The following is an 18243-nucleotide window of genomic DNA, read 5'->3' as shown; positions in this document are numbered from 1 at the left end:
AGGAATTAGATTCAGAATATGCTTCACTAAACTTTAAATATAACCCTCTGACAAGAAAATTCATTTTAAGCGATTTTCTGTGGCGAACAACTCCACTGCAGGGTATCACTCGAAGGCCTAGGCTGTTTTTAAAGTATCCAGCAGCTTGCTCTTTTTGCATATGCCATACGCTTTCACCTAGGGCCAAATCGGTTGCTAAGTTTCAAAGAAATTGATTTTTCCATAGGATACAGTAAAATAATATTGAAGGCAGAGCCAGCCCAGAGCCAAACTGTGAAGTACTCTCAAATGTACTTGATGCCCCATCAAAACCTCTCTCCCCTCTTCTGTTGCCTCCACTTCCCTCAGGGACCACTTTTCTGTTCCATTCCTATAGGGCCTCGCTTTCAAACAAATCTCTGCTAAATTGTTAGCTGATAATGGAGCATGGGTTCCTGAATTTAGAGCTGGAAGGGACCTTAAAATGCATCTAATCCAATTCCTTCATTTTAGAGGTAAACAAACTGAGGCCAGAGGAGGTTAAGAGACTTGCCCATGTCACACAGATAGTTAAAGTCTGAGGACCCCAGCTCTCCTGGTCTTCTGACTCCAATTCAAGTGTTCTCTGTCTCTCTCTGTGTGTGTCTCTCTCTGTCTCTGTCTCTCTGTCTCTGTCTCTCTCTCTGTGTTTCTCTCTCTCTCTCTCTCTCTCTCTCTCTCTCTCTCTCTCTGTGTCTTTCTCTCTCTGTGTCTCTCTCTCCCCTCCCTAGGGGCAAGACCTATTTCATTTTTTTTTGGTCTTTGCATTCCCAGTGCCTAGCCTGACACATAGTAGGCACCTAATAATTGCCTATGAGTAAATGCATGAAAATGCAAGGAAAAAAAGTCAGAGTGAAAAGCGGAGTTTGGAAAGGGATGCATTCAATTTGGACAACTGTATCATATACTATTATAGTGAAATTCAGCCTGCCACTTCCTATGGGAAACCTTTCCTGATGTTCCTATCCTGATGTGCTCTATCCCTCCTCCATAGATGATCTTCACATACTTATCTATTTGCATGTCATATCCCTCATTAGAATATGAACTTCTTTAGGGCAAGAACTTGTTTTTGTATCCCCAGCCCCTAGGACAGCGCCTGACAAGTAGTAGATGTTTAAAAGATGCTTGTTGAATTGGATGTGCATGTATGTGTTTTGTGTGTATATATGCATACAACATACACATATATGTATGTGTATATATATGTACGCACATATATGCTTTTTTATCTTCATAATTCTTAGGAAAATAGCAAACCTCTGTCAAACTTTCTTGTAAATCTTGGGTGGTAATTTAACATACATCTGTAAAGTGTTAGTTAGGCTTTGCACATCATTATTTTTTAATCTCTCCATGATTACTGACTCTTTCCCATCATGTTGACAATCAGAATGGATTGAGTGACTGGCTACTGTCTTGGGCCAATTTGTTTCTGCCCCCCCCCCCCCCCCCGCCCCGCCTTAGAACTATTGGAAAGAGAAAATCACGTCCCACAACCATCTGCAATATTGCATGCCCATTGCTGAATATTGAATAGGTATTATGAGTATTGAATTTGGCAGCTTTTCTCCTGCCATATTTCTCTGCAGTTTTCCTTGCCTGCTGGCAAGAAAATGAAAAGAAAAAAAAGGAGAGTGAACAACTTAGGAAGTCATATTTTCATGCCTTGATCTTGACCATCCCCTAATGTATTGGCTACATTAATAGTCATAATGGTGACAATATCTTAGACAGGCAGTGTGGTGTTATAGAGAGCTGGCCTTGGAGACAGGAAGACTCAGGGTCAAACTTTGCCTCTGATCCATCCCAGCTGTGAAACCCTCGGCAAGTCACTTAACCTCCTCAGGCCCCAGGCAACTCTCTAAATCTGTAAATTACAAAGTAGTTGTCAATCTGCACTGGTGGAGGGAGTTTCCATTCTGGGATCTTTTCACACTGATGAAATCACATGTCCAGATTTCCTGCATTCCTCCCAAAAAAGAATTACACACAAAATATCTTATGTTTGTCAAGACTTTAAAAATACATTTTAAACATTTTTGTATCTATTATCTTTTTTGATTTTTACTGTACCCTATGAGGTACAGTAGTTAGAAGGTATGATCATCTGTGTTTTATACATTAGAAAACTGAGGACCATAACATTTAAGTGACTTATCTGTACTTGCAAGCTTCTTTGGGACAGAACCAGGTCTGGAGCTTAGGATTCCTGAATTCCAACTCCAGGAACCTTCTAATCCACTCCACTGCCTTCTAATTTCATCCTCCGGTAGTAGAACATAAACTTCTTATGGCATCTCAGAATGAAACTAGATCATTTCTCTAGGATGTTGACAACAATATTGGCTAGCTTTGACATAGCACTTTAAAGTCTGCAAAATATTTTAACAAATGTTACCTAATTTTATCCTCACAACTCTGGGAGGTAGTTGCTATTATTGCCATTTTACAGATGAAGAAACTGAGGCAGAAAGTGGTTAAGTGACTTGCCTAAAGTCACACTGCTAATAAGTGTCTGAGAACTTTTAGGTCTTCCTGACTCCGGGCCCAGCACTCTGAGTCATTGAACCACAGAATTGCCTCAGAGCAATCAACTTGAAAATGAATTTAAGGAGAAATTAGTCTTTCAATCAACTAACATTTATTATTATTATATTGCCTATTATGTGACAGGCACTATGTTAAGCTCTGGGGATACCAAGAAAGCTTAAAAAATAGTCCATGCTGTCAATGAGGGAGACAACATGCAAATAACTATGTACAAACAAGATGTGTACAGGACAAATTGGGAGTAATCTCAGAAAAAAGGAACTAAGATTAAGGAGCACTGGGAAAGGCTTCCTGCAGAAGATGAGACTGCCTGATTCAAAGGAAAGAGACTTGAAGGGAGCCAGGGAAGCTAGGATGTAGAAGAGATGAGGGAGCAAGGGGTGAAAATGCTTAGAATTGGAAGACAGAAAGTCTTGTTGGAGGAAAAACAGAGTGTAGAGTCGCTGGATCACTAAGTATGTAAAGGGTAATAAGATGTAAGAAGACTGGAAACATAAGCTAGTTATGAAAGACAAACAAAGGATTTTATGTTTTGATTTGGGGGGTAATGAGGAGCCACTGGAGTTTTTGAATAGGGTGGCAATACAGTCTGACCTGAATTTGAGTAATCATTTTGACAGTTGAGTGAAGGATGGATTGGATTGAGGAAGAAACTTAAGGGGAGATCTACCAGCTGGCTTTTGCAATAGTCTAGGTGTGAGGTAATGAGGGCCTGCCTCAGGATGGTGGCAATGTCAGAGGATATAGGGAGGCATATACTAGAGATTTTGTGAAGGTGAAAATGACAGGATTTGACCACTGATTGGTATGGTTGTGGGGGAGGGGAGGTGATGAGAGAGAGAGTGAGGAATGAACGATGACATTGAGGTTGCAAGCCTGGGTGATTAGGAGGATAGTGGTAACCTAGGCAGTTACAGGCAAGTTAGGAAGAGGGGAAGGTTTTGGGAGGAAGGTCATAATTTCAGTTTTGGACAGGTTGAGGTTAAGATTTGTACGGGACATCCAGTTTGAGATGTCTTTGAAAAGCCATTGGTATTGCAAGACTGGAGCTCAGGAGAGACATTAAAGCTAGACAAGTAGATAAGAGAATCATCTTCATAGAGATGATAATTGAAACCATGGAAGCTGATGAAATCATCAAGTGAAATTGTTGTTTGTCCTTCATTTTTTAAGAGGAGCAATGACATTATAGGTGATGTATTGAATCATGGGTGAATTGGATTTAAACGAGGCAAAGTTGCACAAAGTTGTCAGCCTCGCTCTATATTCCATAGTCACTGAAGTCCGGTGGCAAGACAAAAGTCAAGGTGGTGACTCAGGATGCAGTGAATGACCTTGGTGCTTTCATTGTATAGCACCTGCTTCAGTTTCCTTCATGACTATTACAACAAATTACTCTCATCCACCCGTTCCATTGGAGGAAGTCTTCACATGCTTGAGGTAGATATCCCTCTAACTCACCAATGGGTTTGAGGCCCATTGGTTACCCTCAACTTGGTTTGGCCCATCTACTCAGGTGGTTTACTGAAGTGCAGCCACCATGTTTGCTATAGCTTTTTAGAGCCACAGGAGAGAGTTGGGTGAAAGGGGACACCAAAGGTGGATGAGCGGCTGTGAAAGGGACTCAGCAAATTCTCATACCAGAAGGAGAGGAGAAGAGGACACAGGATAGAGCCTTGGGGAACCCCTACTGGTAAAAAGTGTACTCTAGATAAAGATCCAGCATAGGAGCCAGGGAAGGAGCAGTTAGGTAGGGAGGAGAAGAACCAGGAGAGAATCGTATCCTAAAAACCTAGAGAGAAGAGAGCATTAAGGAATAGAGTGTGATTGATGGTGTTAAAGTTTACAAAGAGGTCAAGGAGGATGAAGATTAAGAAAAGGCCATTAGATTGGACAGTTAAGAGATCATAATTAACTTTGGAGAAAGAGGTTTCAGTTGAATGATGAGATCAGAAGCCAGATTATAGTTAGGAAGAGAGTGAGAGGAAAGGAAGTTTAGTCAGCGATTGTACTCAATCTTCTCAAATTTAGCCATAAAAAGGAGGTACAATATAAAATGATAGCTAGCCAAGATGGACAGACCAAGTAAGGGGTTTTTGAGTATGAGGAGACATGGGTATCTTTGTAGGCAGTAGGTAAGCATCCAGCAGATGGCGTGATTGAATATTAGTAAGAGAGTGGAATGATAGAGAGGCCAATATGCTGGAAAAGATGGAACAGAATGGGATCATGCACGTGCATTTTTATATGAGACAGGTGAAGGAGGAGATATTGGCAGAAGGCATCTGAGTGAGGTGAAATGAAGAGAGGGAGAGAGATGGAGTTATCTCTTGCTTCCTGTGAATAGCCTAATTTTTTCAGTGAAATATGAGGCAAGCTGAGAAGGTAGAGGGAAGGGTACCTTTGGGAGGTCTGAGAAGGCCTGGAAAGGTTTGCAAAGGTCTAGTGAATTGATTAGGGAGGTATTAAAAGATTGACTTGCTGTATTGAGAGTTTAATTGAGAAAAATGTCGTAGAATCTTGTAGTGGACTCAGCTTGGTCTCATGACTTTCTCTAGCTTCATTCAATAGATATTTCATGAAGACATTTGGGGGGGCATTAAATATGTTTTCTTTCTTATGTCTTTGATTTGTTTTTTGCTTTTTTCATAAGGTTGGACTCCTTTCTAACCTTTCACACTATGGATTCACTCAACTGAAACTGCTACTTCAAAATAACTGTCCCAAATAAAACTCAACAAAGGTAGACTGCAGCAAGTTTCTCCGAGCAATATAATATTTTATTAGTAGGATGTAAATTTATCAACAGAATCTTTGTCTGCCTCAGTTTCTATGCCAAGAATCCAAAAATGAAGACTTAACTCACTTTTATGGGCTAGAACAAAGAACAGAACAAGGTAGGTGTTGAGGGTTGAGGACAACATGATTGGCTACATAGCTGAGGCATGGGTGACAACATGATTGGTTGGAAGTTGAGAATGTAGATTAGCAACAGCCCCTCCTTTCCCTCCTATGATGAAGAAGCGTTCATTGTTTGAGTCGGCCTGCAAGGTCAAAAGATATTGGGCCAGCTTTCTTTGGACAGCAAACTAGATGTCCTTGAAGGATAGCTTGGTGGCATGAAGTTACTTCCCTGAACTAAGTTCAGAGACAAAGAATCCTGACTTAAGCAGTTATAGGACAAATTCAGTTAAATGTAAGTAGGATCAATAAAAAATGATACAGAATCAATTTAATCCTCAATGATCCTTTAATTGCTAAATCCAATGGTTCTTTACATCCTTTTTGACCTTTTATCTGCAACATTTGACACTATTGACAACCTGTCCTCCTCTCTCCCGTACTTTCTTCTCCCCTTTAGTTTTTGCAACACTACTTTTTTCAGTCTTTTTCTGCATGTTTTGTGGCTACTTCTCTGTCTCTTTTGCAGGCTCATCATCCCTGTCCTTCCCACTAAAACATAGACTCTGTTTTAGTCCCTTATATCTTTCTTTCTCTCTGTTACTCTCTCTCTCTCTTTCCCCTTGTCTCTCATCTCATTGCCTCCAGCTATCATCTCTATGCACATGACTCCCAAATCAACACATCCAACCTTCATCTCTCTCTTGACCTTTAGGTCCCCTATCTCCAAGTGCCTACTGGACACCTCCCCTTGGATGTCCCATAAACATCTCAAAATCACCATGTCTAAAACAGAACTTATTATCTTTCTCCCTAAACTCACCCACCTTCCCAACTTTCATATTTCTGTTGAGGGCAGTACTGTCATCTAGGTCTGCTACCTGGGAGCCATTATCTACTCTTCATTTTCCATTATCTCCCTGATCTAATTGGTTATTAAGTTTATCCATTCTACCTCCATTACATCTTTCACACCCTTTTCTCTAGGTACATGACCACTGTTGTAGTCCAAGCCCTTAGCTCCTTTCCTGTGACCCATGTTTGTATAGCAAGGATAGCACATAGTATTGTGCAATGAGTCATAAGTTCCAATGGAATCATGCAGAGGAGGTGTGACAGAACTGTGACTGAAAGGTCCAGTGTATTAAGTCATAGATTTAAATAACAGGCTACCAAAAGTATATGACTACATGATGGAGTCTGGTAAGTCTAGAGATGTTTATGGAATGATGCCCAGGATCAAGTGGACACTAGCAATCTAGTGGTTACTAATACTAGCACCCCTGCCTAAAATGCTCTCCTCTTCATTTTCACCTCCAGTCTCCCTGGCTTTCTTTCAGTCTCAGATAAAAACAATTCTGCCTTCAATAAGAAGCTTTTTCTGATCCTCCTTAATTCTTCCCTTTGTTGATTATCTCCAATTTATCTTGTATATATCCTGTTTGTACATAGCTATTTGAATGTTGTCTTCTCCATTCAACTGTGAACTTCTTGAGAGCAGAAACTGTTCTTGGCTTTCTTTGTATTTTCAGCACTTAACACAATGCCTGGAACATAGCAGGCACTCAGTAAAAGTGTATTGACTAATTGAAGTGACAAGACAGCCCCTTTCAGTATAAATGATATGAAGCTTAATTTCTGGCACTCTGAGTTATGCTATGGTAGGAATGTGTTGGTAAATACTTAACAATTGGGTCTCCAGAGAAAAATGTACATGTGACACACTTTTAATTACTATGAATATGATTATTTCCTCCATCTCTTTCTTTAGCCTAGATAATCAACAAAACAATAAATCAAGCCCGCTTTTAGCATTTTTTAGCATTTTCTGATTTCCAAGGTGTAAATGCTCACACTAAAAATTGAGCAATCAGTTATTGAGAACTGGTTTGAGCTGGCTCCAGTACCTTCCTGGGACTTTTGGTCCCAGATAACAAAAGTATATGGAACACAGAACACTGCCCCAATGCTGAGCTGGCCCACTTCCCCTTTTCTGTCCATTCCTCTTATAAAATCTCACTGGAGGAAAAATATTTTCATGAGAACAGTATCAGTTAGTCCAGAGATGGGGAGGAAATTTGGAACTCAAAATCTTATGGAAGTGAATGTTGAAAACTAAAAATAAATTTTTTTTAAAAAGTGATGAGCTCCTTCTCCACTGCATTCTGGCTACTCAGATGGGTACCTATACACTTATACCATGCATCCTCCCAAACAGAAATTGGCTGGGTGTGGGTGCTAATAAATATGCTCCCAAACAGAAATTGGCTGAGTGTGGGTGCTAATAAATATGCTCCCAGTCTAAAGATTCAGGAATGGAAAAGGGAAGGTTGACAGTCATAGTATTTCTACCTGGAAAGGACTTTAGGGTTCATCTAGTTCAAGCCTCCCATTTTATAGATAAAGTTTCCATTTGAGGGTCCTGATGCTTACTGTCTGAATAACATTAGCCTATCTGGGTCTCAGTTTTCAGTAAAAGTTAGGTAATTGTTTTTGAGGAGAGGTGAAGCATGTATAATTGCAGCTGGACATCTTCTCTGCTGACTTGCTGCCATATGTTGGTGCTCTCTCTTCAGCTACTTGGGCTTCTTCCTCAATGGAATACTACCCCGGCCCCCCCAAAAAAAGCTGCCCAAGGGCTTAATCAGCATGCTTTCAGTTCTTTAGCAAAAGTTAGGTCTAGAACTTCAACTAGCTAGCACAGAAGAGTTCTTCAAATCAAGATCTCTTCCCTCTGTTCCTCCCTGTCCAGAATTCAGGTCTTTGCCTTAATTCACATGTCAGCCTAAATAATTCCCTGGAAAATTGACTTGATTGCTGAGATATTCATTGGATTCTTATCCTTTATCAGAGATAGTTGAGTCCAAATGTGAGATTACAGGCTAGATTAGTTTCCAAGGTACTTTCTACTCCTAGTATTCTATAAACCTAACTCTATTCCCTTTCCCTTTACCCCTAAGCCCAACCTAAACTATGGGTGGTAAAGTCTTGGAAAATGTAACTTATTGGGCCTTAAGTTCAGTCTTTTCCCCTTTCCTAAATAATAGGGGTGAAGGTCCGGGGTATTAACTACTTCGGACAGTCTCTTTGTGCTAAGACCTAGCCTAAGGTTAGTTTAACCAGAATCTGATTGATTTAGAAACTGACTTGGGGGGAAAGTAACTTTTGGACTTGAGCACCACTGTTACAACTGGCTGTAGCAGCCTCAAGCCCAGTTGATTCAGCTGAGATCACTGAAAACAAACAGTCCACCTGTTTCCTTCTCTCTCCCATTGAGGTAGATTGTCCTCTTGAAGTTACTGAATAATGGTACCCCTCACCCTGTCTGGTGTCACAACTGACCATTGTTGAAGTGTGAGACCTTACGTAATTCATTTTCTCCATCAGTGGGATAATAAAAGATTCATGGCCCTGTGTAAAGCATCTTTGCCAGCAGGCCACTATGAGTATAAGGAAGTTCATTTTCTGTTCTCTACCAGATGACAGGAAGAGCTTAGCTTTAGTCTTTTAATATCATTGCTATTTGGAAGGCTGCCCTCTCTGAGACACACTTGCATGATTCAGAGAAGCACAAGTGCATGAGTTATGCTTCTGTGAGGAGTAGCAAATAGATGCTCCTGGAGGGCTTGGCAAGTAAGAGAGTAAACCTGGAAACTCACAACTCCCTTCTGTCCACTGCTACAGGAACTCAGTCATCTCTAATATGGGAAACTTAGCAGGGGTGGGGAGCTGACCGCAGCTGAATTTCAATAAAAGATCCTGGGACTGAGATGAGCCTTAAGTCTTAGGGTTCAACAGGGTGGGAGTCTCGCCTCTATGATAAAAAGGCCAAATTGGAAAATGCCTGATGTGCTCAAACTCTTTCAGGTAACCAACTCCCTGGTACCCTTGACCAACCTTGTGCCATGTCTGCCTATTTTTCTCATTGGATCTTGATGTTCCCATATTGCCAACCAATATTTCTAGCCCTTAGATCTGCCTTAGGCTCCTGATCCCTACCTGGTTCCTGGTGATAACCAGCTCTTTAGCTGTCTATGGCTCTGCTGGCTATAGATAATGCTGCCCAAAGCAGGTTTCCCAGCTAACGATACATCCTGTTGTGTGATGGAGAATTGGCTGCCACTTATGGTTGGTTCATCCTGTGTCTGGCTCTGACTAGGAGGGAGAGTGGAGGGAGAACAGTATATATTCAGGGGAGGGGGGGGCGTATGCTGGAAATGGATGGAATAGAACACATCTTTTCTTAGGTTAATATCCATGTGTTCAGTATAGTACAGTGCAGACAAGGGGAACCTGTGGCCCTCCAGTTCCTTAAGTGCGGCCCTTTGACTGAATCCAAACTTCACAAAACAAATCTCCTTAATAAAAGGATTTATTCTGTAAAACTTGGACTAGGTCAAAAGACCACACCCAAGAACCTAGAAGGCTACATATGACCTTAAGGCCACAGGTTCCCCACCCCTGGTATAGTAGAAAGAGTGCTTACTGGCTTTAGGTTTGGAAAATCCAAGTTCAGGTCCCAACTCTGACACTTATCAGTTGTGTGAACCAGCTAACATCTCTATTTACTGTCCTCAGTGTTTTCCATGACTCTTCCTTACCCTACATACCCATTTAGTTGCCAAATCTTTTCAGAACATCTCTCGAATTTATTCCCTTCTCTCAACTCCCACTGTCATCATCCTAGTTCAGATCCTTATGACTTCTCACCTGGACTATTGCAATAGCCTCTCATCACTCCCCTCTCTACACAGCTGTTAAATTGATTTTCCTACAGGATAAGTATGACCGAATCACTCTCATCTTCAGCAAACTTTAGTCATTTCCTATTTCCATTAGAGCAAAATATACACTCATATTTGGTTTTTGGAGCCCTTTACAACTTGGCTCTGATCTTCCTTTCCAGACTTATTTTACATTTCTCCACTCTTCACACTATGGTAAAGCTAAACTTACCTTCCTGCTGTTTCTCACCCATGACAATTCATTTCCTACCCCTTTCTTTGTACTCCTTGCCTAAGATGTACTTTCCTTATCTTGCCTCTTAGAATGCCCAGTTTCATTCAAAGTTCAACTAATGTCCCACCTTCTAGAAGGCTTTCCTGATCTTACTAGCTGCTAGTGCCTTACTCCTTCCTCCCAATTACCTTGTATTTAGGTTATTTTTTACATATACTTGTATAAGTACATCTTAACAACTACAGGGGAAAAAATAAGCTTCTTGAAGGCTGATTCAGCTTCATATTCGTCTTTGTATCCCTATTGCCCAGTATGGTTCCTGGCACACAGAAGGTGCTTAATAAATTCATATCAAATAATTGATTATTAAATTGTCTAGTCTTTTTGCTTCTGACTCTTTTAGATTCTGTTTTGTCCAACTCAGTGCAGAACTTTCTTAGGCAATCCCCCTTCTTCCTCATGCTGTGATCCTCAGTCTTTCAGCTGGGTCCTGGGCCAGAGGCTGTTGTCATTTAGATTCCTCAACCAGAACTCTGAAGAATTCTCAGTTGCCTGAGGCTGCAAGCCCTGCCCCTGGGCTGGGCTGATAGAGACAGATCAGTTATCTGGTCTCTGTCTAAAGCCTGGAGAAAAGGTAAGATGGGGAGACTAAATGGCTGAAATAATAATATTGGATTCTCTTTAGGTTTCAATTACCCATGTGTTCACAGCCTTCATTACCATATATCAGCTGAAAGTTGGCAGTAACTGCAGTACAGATGACAACCACGCCATGTAATGATAGGGTCCCCTCTGTAATAATATCAAAGGATGTTACTCTTCAGTGACTATTGGAACTCAAGATACTTGTGAGTAAAACAGGTCATGATGGTTTATTCCATACATTTCAACCATCTATTATCATTGCTTCCTTTTTCAAATATTCAATTCAGATGAACTGGTTCTATAAAAATACAACGTTTCAAATTCTGATGTTTGACTTCTCTCCTGGAAGCTCCCAACTTGCTCATATTGGTATAGTGCTTTGCAGTTGACAAAGCATTTCACAGCAATTTGCTAGGTAATACTATGGATAGAGCACCTGATTTGATAGCAGGAAGACCTAAGTTCACATCTGGTCTCAGACAGCTGTGTGACCCATGGCTAGTTATTCAACTTCCGTCTGAATCAGTTTTCTCATCTTAAGAATGGGATAGCACCTATATTACAGGATTGTTGTGAAAATCGAATGACTTTGAATCCTTAAAGCCCTGTATGCAGCTATTATTATCATTATCATCATCTTTATTTGATCCTCATAATAATCCTCATTACTTTTTCAATAATCTTTTAATCTATTTTTGTTTTATTCAACATCATCTATATTTCCCAATATATCACTTCCTCCTCTTCCTGCTGGAGAGTCATAACAATTCATTGTCTATAAAAGAAAAGATTGGGGGCAGCTAGGTGGCACAGTGGATAGAGCACCAGTCCTGGAGTCAGGAGGATTTGAGTTCAAATCTGGCCTTAGACACATAATACTTTCTAGCTGAGTAACTCTGTGTAGGTCACTCGACCCCAATTGCCTCACTAAAAAAGAGAGAAAGAGAGAGAGAGAGGATTGGATTTAATGCCTTCTAAAGTTGTTTCTAGACTTAAATGTATGAGCCAATAAATCTGTATCCTTTGAACACTTATCAGTTGGAAGTGACTTTTGGTCTTATAGATGATTATTAGATTCCTATATATCTTGTATAGCAGATACTTATCAGAGATAATATAAACATTTTCTCCCAGTTTACTGCTTCCCTTGTCTGAGTTGTATTAATTTTGTTTGTGCAAGTTTTTCAATTTCATGTTATCAAACTTGTCTTTTTTTTTTAATCTTTTGTAATCACTTCTATTTCTTGTTTGGTTAAGAACTCACCCCATTAGTGAGGGATGCAAAATATGTGCGTGTGTGTGTGTGTGTGTGTGTGTGTGTGTGTGTATGTAAAATCTGATTCTCTTCTTCGGTATGATCCTTAAAATACATGTCATTAAACCATTTTGAGTTTATTGTAGTACATATTTTAAGATGTTGCCTAGCCCTAATTTCTGCCAGACTACTTTCTAGTTTTTCTAGCAAGTTTTGTCATATATGGAATTCTTTCCTAGGTAATTCATGTATTCACATTTATCAAACACTGAATTTTTTAGTTTAATAATTTATCATTATTTACTTCTTTAAAGAGTATATTGTAATTGTATCTATACAGGTACTAAATGTGCTGTGTTAGATTGACTCCCAGATATTGTTTGTATTTTGTATATATTATGAATGGGATTTCCTTTTCTTGTTATTTCTTCCCAGGTTTTGCTATTGCTCTATAGAAATGCTATTGATTTTTTGTGGGGTTTGTTTTGTAACTTGATACACTACTGACAATATGAATTATATCAATTAATTCCTTTGTCAATTCCCTAAGGTTTTCTAAACATAACATCATTTCATCAGCCTGCAAATGCAGTTTAATATTCAATTTACCTATATTTATATCTTTAATTTTTTTCTTTGATAAATAATGGTAGACTAAGAATCCTTGTTTTACTCCTGTAATTATTGGAAAAGCTTTTTAGTATGGCATAACTTTTGGGTTTATACACTTTTTGTTGTATTTTAAAAGATAATTTTATGCCTATGTTTTGTAAATTTGATTCTTTTTTTTAAACCACAAATGTGTGTTGTACTTTCTTGAAGACTTTCCCCCCATAACTATTGATATAATTATGTGGTCTGGGATTTTTAAAAAAATATGATCAAATATGTTACTTATTTTTCAAAAATTGAACAATCCTCGTATCCCAGGCATAAATCCAACTTAATTATAGTGAGAGATTTTTTTTAAAGGAGCTGTGTTCCTTTTCCCAATTTTAATTTAAAATTTTTGAATTGATGTTCATTAATGGTGCTGGTCTACAGTATTCTTTCTTTGCTTTATCCTCCCTATGTTTAGCTATTAGAACTATATATTTCAAATAAAATAAGTTTGGTGAAGTACACTAAATTATTGGAGATCTCTATTTGGTGTTCTATTAGCTTGTTTTTTTAATTTTTGTAAATAATTCTCTATTTCTTTTAAATTTTTTTGTTTTGTTGACACATCCTTATAGATTCTGCTCTTTTTTCTTATTTCACCTGGGTTTGTTATGATTTTACCTTGTTACTTTTTTGTTCTATTATTTTGATTTTATTCTTATTTCTTTTTAATCAGGCTTGATAAATGTTAATCAGTTTTGCTAGTCTTTTTAAATAACCAACTTTTAGTTTTTTTTTTAATTAATTCTACAATCAATGTTGTTTCCAAAATGTCTATTTGTCCACCAGTAGTCAAGATTGTGTCTTTTGTAGTTATTTAGGGTTTGTTTACTTCTGTTTCCTAATTTAAAATTTCACATTCAGTTCATTAATCTTCTCATTTTCTATTTTGTGAATGTATATTTTTAGGATTGTAATTTTCCTCTTATAGTTACTTTTACTGAATCCCAGAAATTTTGGTTTGTTGTCTCATTGTTATCATTATCTTTCAAAGTTACTTGTTGTTTCTATTACCCATTCTTTGAACCACTTATTGCTCAGGATTTTGTTACACAGTCTCTGTTCAGATCTATATATTTTATTTATACTCCTCATATTGATTATTACTATTATTGCTTTGTATTCTGTAAATTATATGTTTAGGATTTCTATTTTTTAGTATTTATTTATAATTTCTCTGTGCCCTAGTAAAGTTGTTTTTTTTTAATAAATATACATGTGGCTGTGATAAATATGTATGTTTTTAATATTCCACTTCAGAAGATCCCATAAATCTAGGATCCTAAATGGTTTGATCAGTTCTATATTTCTTCCTTTGTTTATCTTTCTGTTAGGTTTTTCTAGTCCCAGGAGAGGAACATTTAAGTTTCCTACTATTATTGTGCTACTATCTATGTCTTCTTGTTTTTCAATTAACTTTTTTATTTATGAATTTAGGTGCTATACCATTCAGTGCATATATATGTGTATGTAGATACATATTCAATATTGATGTTTTCAAATTCTATGATTTCTTTATATTATAGATTTTTAATTTTTTTATAGTTAATTGCTACTACTGATTTTTTGAAATCTGTCTGATACATAGTAAATTTGTTCAGCTTCATTTTCATTCTTTGTGTGTCTTTGCTTTTTAGATGTGCTTCTTATAAACAAGAGGTTATAGGGTTCAGTTTTATTATCCTTTCTGCTATTCTCTTTCATTGTATTTGATTGTTTCATCCATTCACATGTAAAGTTATGAGAGTCAGGCTTGTGTGTTTCTTCTTTTTATTTCTCTAGTATTTTTTAATCCCCTTCCCTTCCTCCTTTAAGTCAATATGATCTTTCTTAAACTGCTTTGATATAATTCTGGTATCAGAGTGTCTCTCCTTGCCATTCCAATTCTTTATTACTCATGTTTGCAAACTCTTTCCCTAGTTTGGGAGTGTTATTTAAATTATTGATTCCTTTTGCATTCTTGCATTTATGTATTTCTTGCCCCCTTTTGTCCTCTTTCTCCTTTCAATTAAGTGATTAGTTCAAACTCTACCCTCCTTTTCTTCTCTCCAACTTCTTATGTTTATTAGTTTTCTTTTTGTTGCAGCTAGGCTAAAACACTTTCCATTACTTTGTTTTCTTAATTTATTTTCTTCACTTCCAATCTATTCTGAAATTTTAATCTTTGATTTATGGGCTATACCCTTACTTATTTTTTTATTTAATCTTTTGAGGTCCTCATGGGGTTAAGTCTTCTGAAGGACGAGGTTTGAGCTACTTCTTCTAACCAATCTCTGTGTTATTACCTTTATAGATCTTCTGCATCATCTTTTTTTCTTCTATTTCTCACTCTTAGCAGTATCAATTCTTCTCCCTCTCCTTTCTCTCTATCTCCCTCCTTATTTCCCTCTTTTCTTCATCCTTCTCCCTGTCTTTTCCCTCTCCCTGTTTCTTTCCTTTCCTCCTCTCCCCCTTCCTCCCATGCTCCTTCCCTTTCTCCTTGCTATCCTCCTTCTTTTTCAAATAATATAAAAGTGGGAAATTATTTCATTTTATTATTCATTTTTCCTTGGTAATTGTATTTATATTCTTTTCTTGCATTTCTGTGGTTTGGAGTGTTTGCAATTTGAATATTTTGCTAATGTGTTTTTGTATTTTTTCACCCAGGAATGTATCATATGCTTCCCTTTTGTTGACAATCCATCTTTTTTCATTGATGATTAGGTTAAGGTTTGCAGTGTACGACATTTGGGGTTTCAATTTAAGTACCTTTGCTTTTTGAAATATATTATCCATTCCCTCCTGATGTTTTGTGGGTCCAGAATAGTCTTCTGTTATTCTAATTACCTATCCTTTGTATTTGAATATCTTTCTCCTGTATGATTGTAGGATTTGTTGCCAATGAAATTGTTATATTTAACCATTCTCTATCTTGGAGTTTGAAGTGTAGGGATATTTTTTTCTGGATGTGATCTGTGGATTCTCTTTTGGTGCTTTATTTCTTGTATTCAGTAGTTATGAGCAGTTTTTCTTTTACTGCTTTCTAAATTATGGTGTTCATGTGTTTTGCATTGTCATATTTTTACAGTAGACATATAACCCTTACTTTGTATTTACATATTCCACATTCATGGTCAATTGTTTTGGCTTATATACAGTTAATGCACTCTTTTAATTTTTTTAACTTTTCTTCTTCCTCAGTATTTTTGTGGTCCAATTCTATTCATCTGTTTTTCTTCTTTCATTTTAGACTCATTTTTTTCCAAATTTGCTCATATAATATTAAAATTCTCATTGAGCACTGTAAGTACCAATCCATATTATTCCTAATCTCTTCGATTATGGATATCATTTTTCTTTTGAATCATCGTGGTGTTTCTTGCTGTTTTTATAGGTTTTACCAGGAATTCACAGAATCTGTCAGGAATTGATTCACTTTCTTATACCTTTAAAATATTGTTAAGAGAGTCTTGTGTTAACTTTGAGGTTTTGCTACTCATTCATCCTTCTGATTTTTAGAATATTCGCTGTTGATTTATCTGTTTGTGATCTGGGCTTTTATTGAGGTTTTTCTTTTTTCTCTTAAAATCTTCAATATTCTAAAAAATTTCCCTGCCACACCTTATCTGGCTTTTCTGCTAGTGTACACCACTCCCTTCCCTTGAGGCTGGAATAAATTGTTGCCTTAAATTTATCATGTTTGGGGATATAGGTTTTTCTAGACTAGGCCCTTACTCTGAGTATGATCCAAAGGGATAGGATCAGCTTTAGCTAGGTTTCAGTCCCCTTCCTGTCAGGTGTGGCACAGCCATTCACTCTGGACTCCTGCTCCAATTCCTCCCTTGGCTCTCCTTTCCTTCTCATGATTAAGCTGAATCAGCATCTACCATTTATTTTCAGTGATGGGAGGGTATCAAGCATATTTGGGAGCAGATTCTCTGAAGTCTTGGGGGTCCCTAATCAGTTAGGAGTCCTTTTCAGAAGGCAAGACATTTTTCCCTTCCCCCTTTCTTCTCACCTAGTTGTGAAGAATGATTCTATTGTTCATTGCTGATGGGGGGAGAGGGGCAGAGACTAGCAGATGTGTCAGCAGAATATCTGCAGCAGGATGTGAACCTTTGATGGAAGGAATGGTCACATAACCACTAAGTATCTGACTCTGGATTTGAACTCAGGTCTTCCTGACTCTAGGCCCAGCACTCCATGCATTGTGCCATTTAGCTACCTCAAAAGCTGAAGTCTGTAATTCAGCTTGTATCTCATACAAGATGAAGGCTTCAAAGGAGGCATGTGCACTTTAAGGATTAGCTTCTCTTATGTTAATTCATTAGAATTTACTGTGTTTGGATTCTCTCTCCTTTTTTTCTATGGTTTCCACAGCAATTGTTTTATATCTGGAACATAATCCACCCTCCCTCCTTTTTGAGAGTGTAATAATTTAAAGCGGGTCTAGAACAAATAACTAATCTGAAATCTTGCTGGTCATGTGGCCTGGAAGTTGAACTTAACATTATTGGTCCCATTTTATTAATGTATAATTTGCTTTAAGACACAGTCTTAACTTGGGACATGGGAGCTTAGGTACTCTAGTAAAAAAGGGATTTTGTTATAAAGCAGCTTTACTTATATATGTAGCCCTAAGGCATGGATACCACCCCACCCCCTAAAAAAAGTAGCTTTACAGTGGAGTTTCAGTATATTAAACATATATATGTATATGTATATGTATATGCATATGTGTACATAGATACAGCATATATAGTACATAGAAAATTGAATGTACTTTTGTGCATATGTGGAAACATACATTCTCTTAGATTGGAATTGATTTTTGCATTTCTAAAATAAGCACTTAGGAATCCAAATGTGGGTAACGCTAACACTGTTTTCCATAATCTATATGCCTCTATGAACCATAATAGTTCAAGATGAATATGACCTATTAGTTGATTAGGGCTATTACTTTGCAGGAGTGGAATGTAATCCTTAGTTAGAAACCATGGCACTTGAATTTAGACAGTGAGCTGATTATACAGTGTGCCTATAACTAATTCAGCCCATGCAAAGCTCTGCACACAACCTTGCATACACAAACATTCAAATACACACACATACACACCCCTATCCCAAATCTCTCTCTCTCCCTCTCTCTCTCTCCCTCTCTCTCTCTCTCTCTCTCTCTCTCACACACACACACACACACACACACGCACATACACACACATATTCATCTGTGATGGTGCAATTGGGTTCCTGGGATTATTTTTTATTAA

The sequence above is a fragment of the Vombatus ursinus genome, unplaced genomic scaffold (assembly GCF_900497805.2).
Source record: "Vombatus ursinus unplaced genomic scaffold, bare-nosed wombat genome assembly UNPS02014789.1, whole genome shotgun sequence".
Classification (NCBI taxonomy): Eukaryota; Metazoa; Chordata; class Mammalia; order Diprotodontia; family Vombatidae; genus Vombatus; species Vombatus ursinus.
This window is presented reverse-complemented; position numbering follows the sequence as displayed.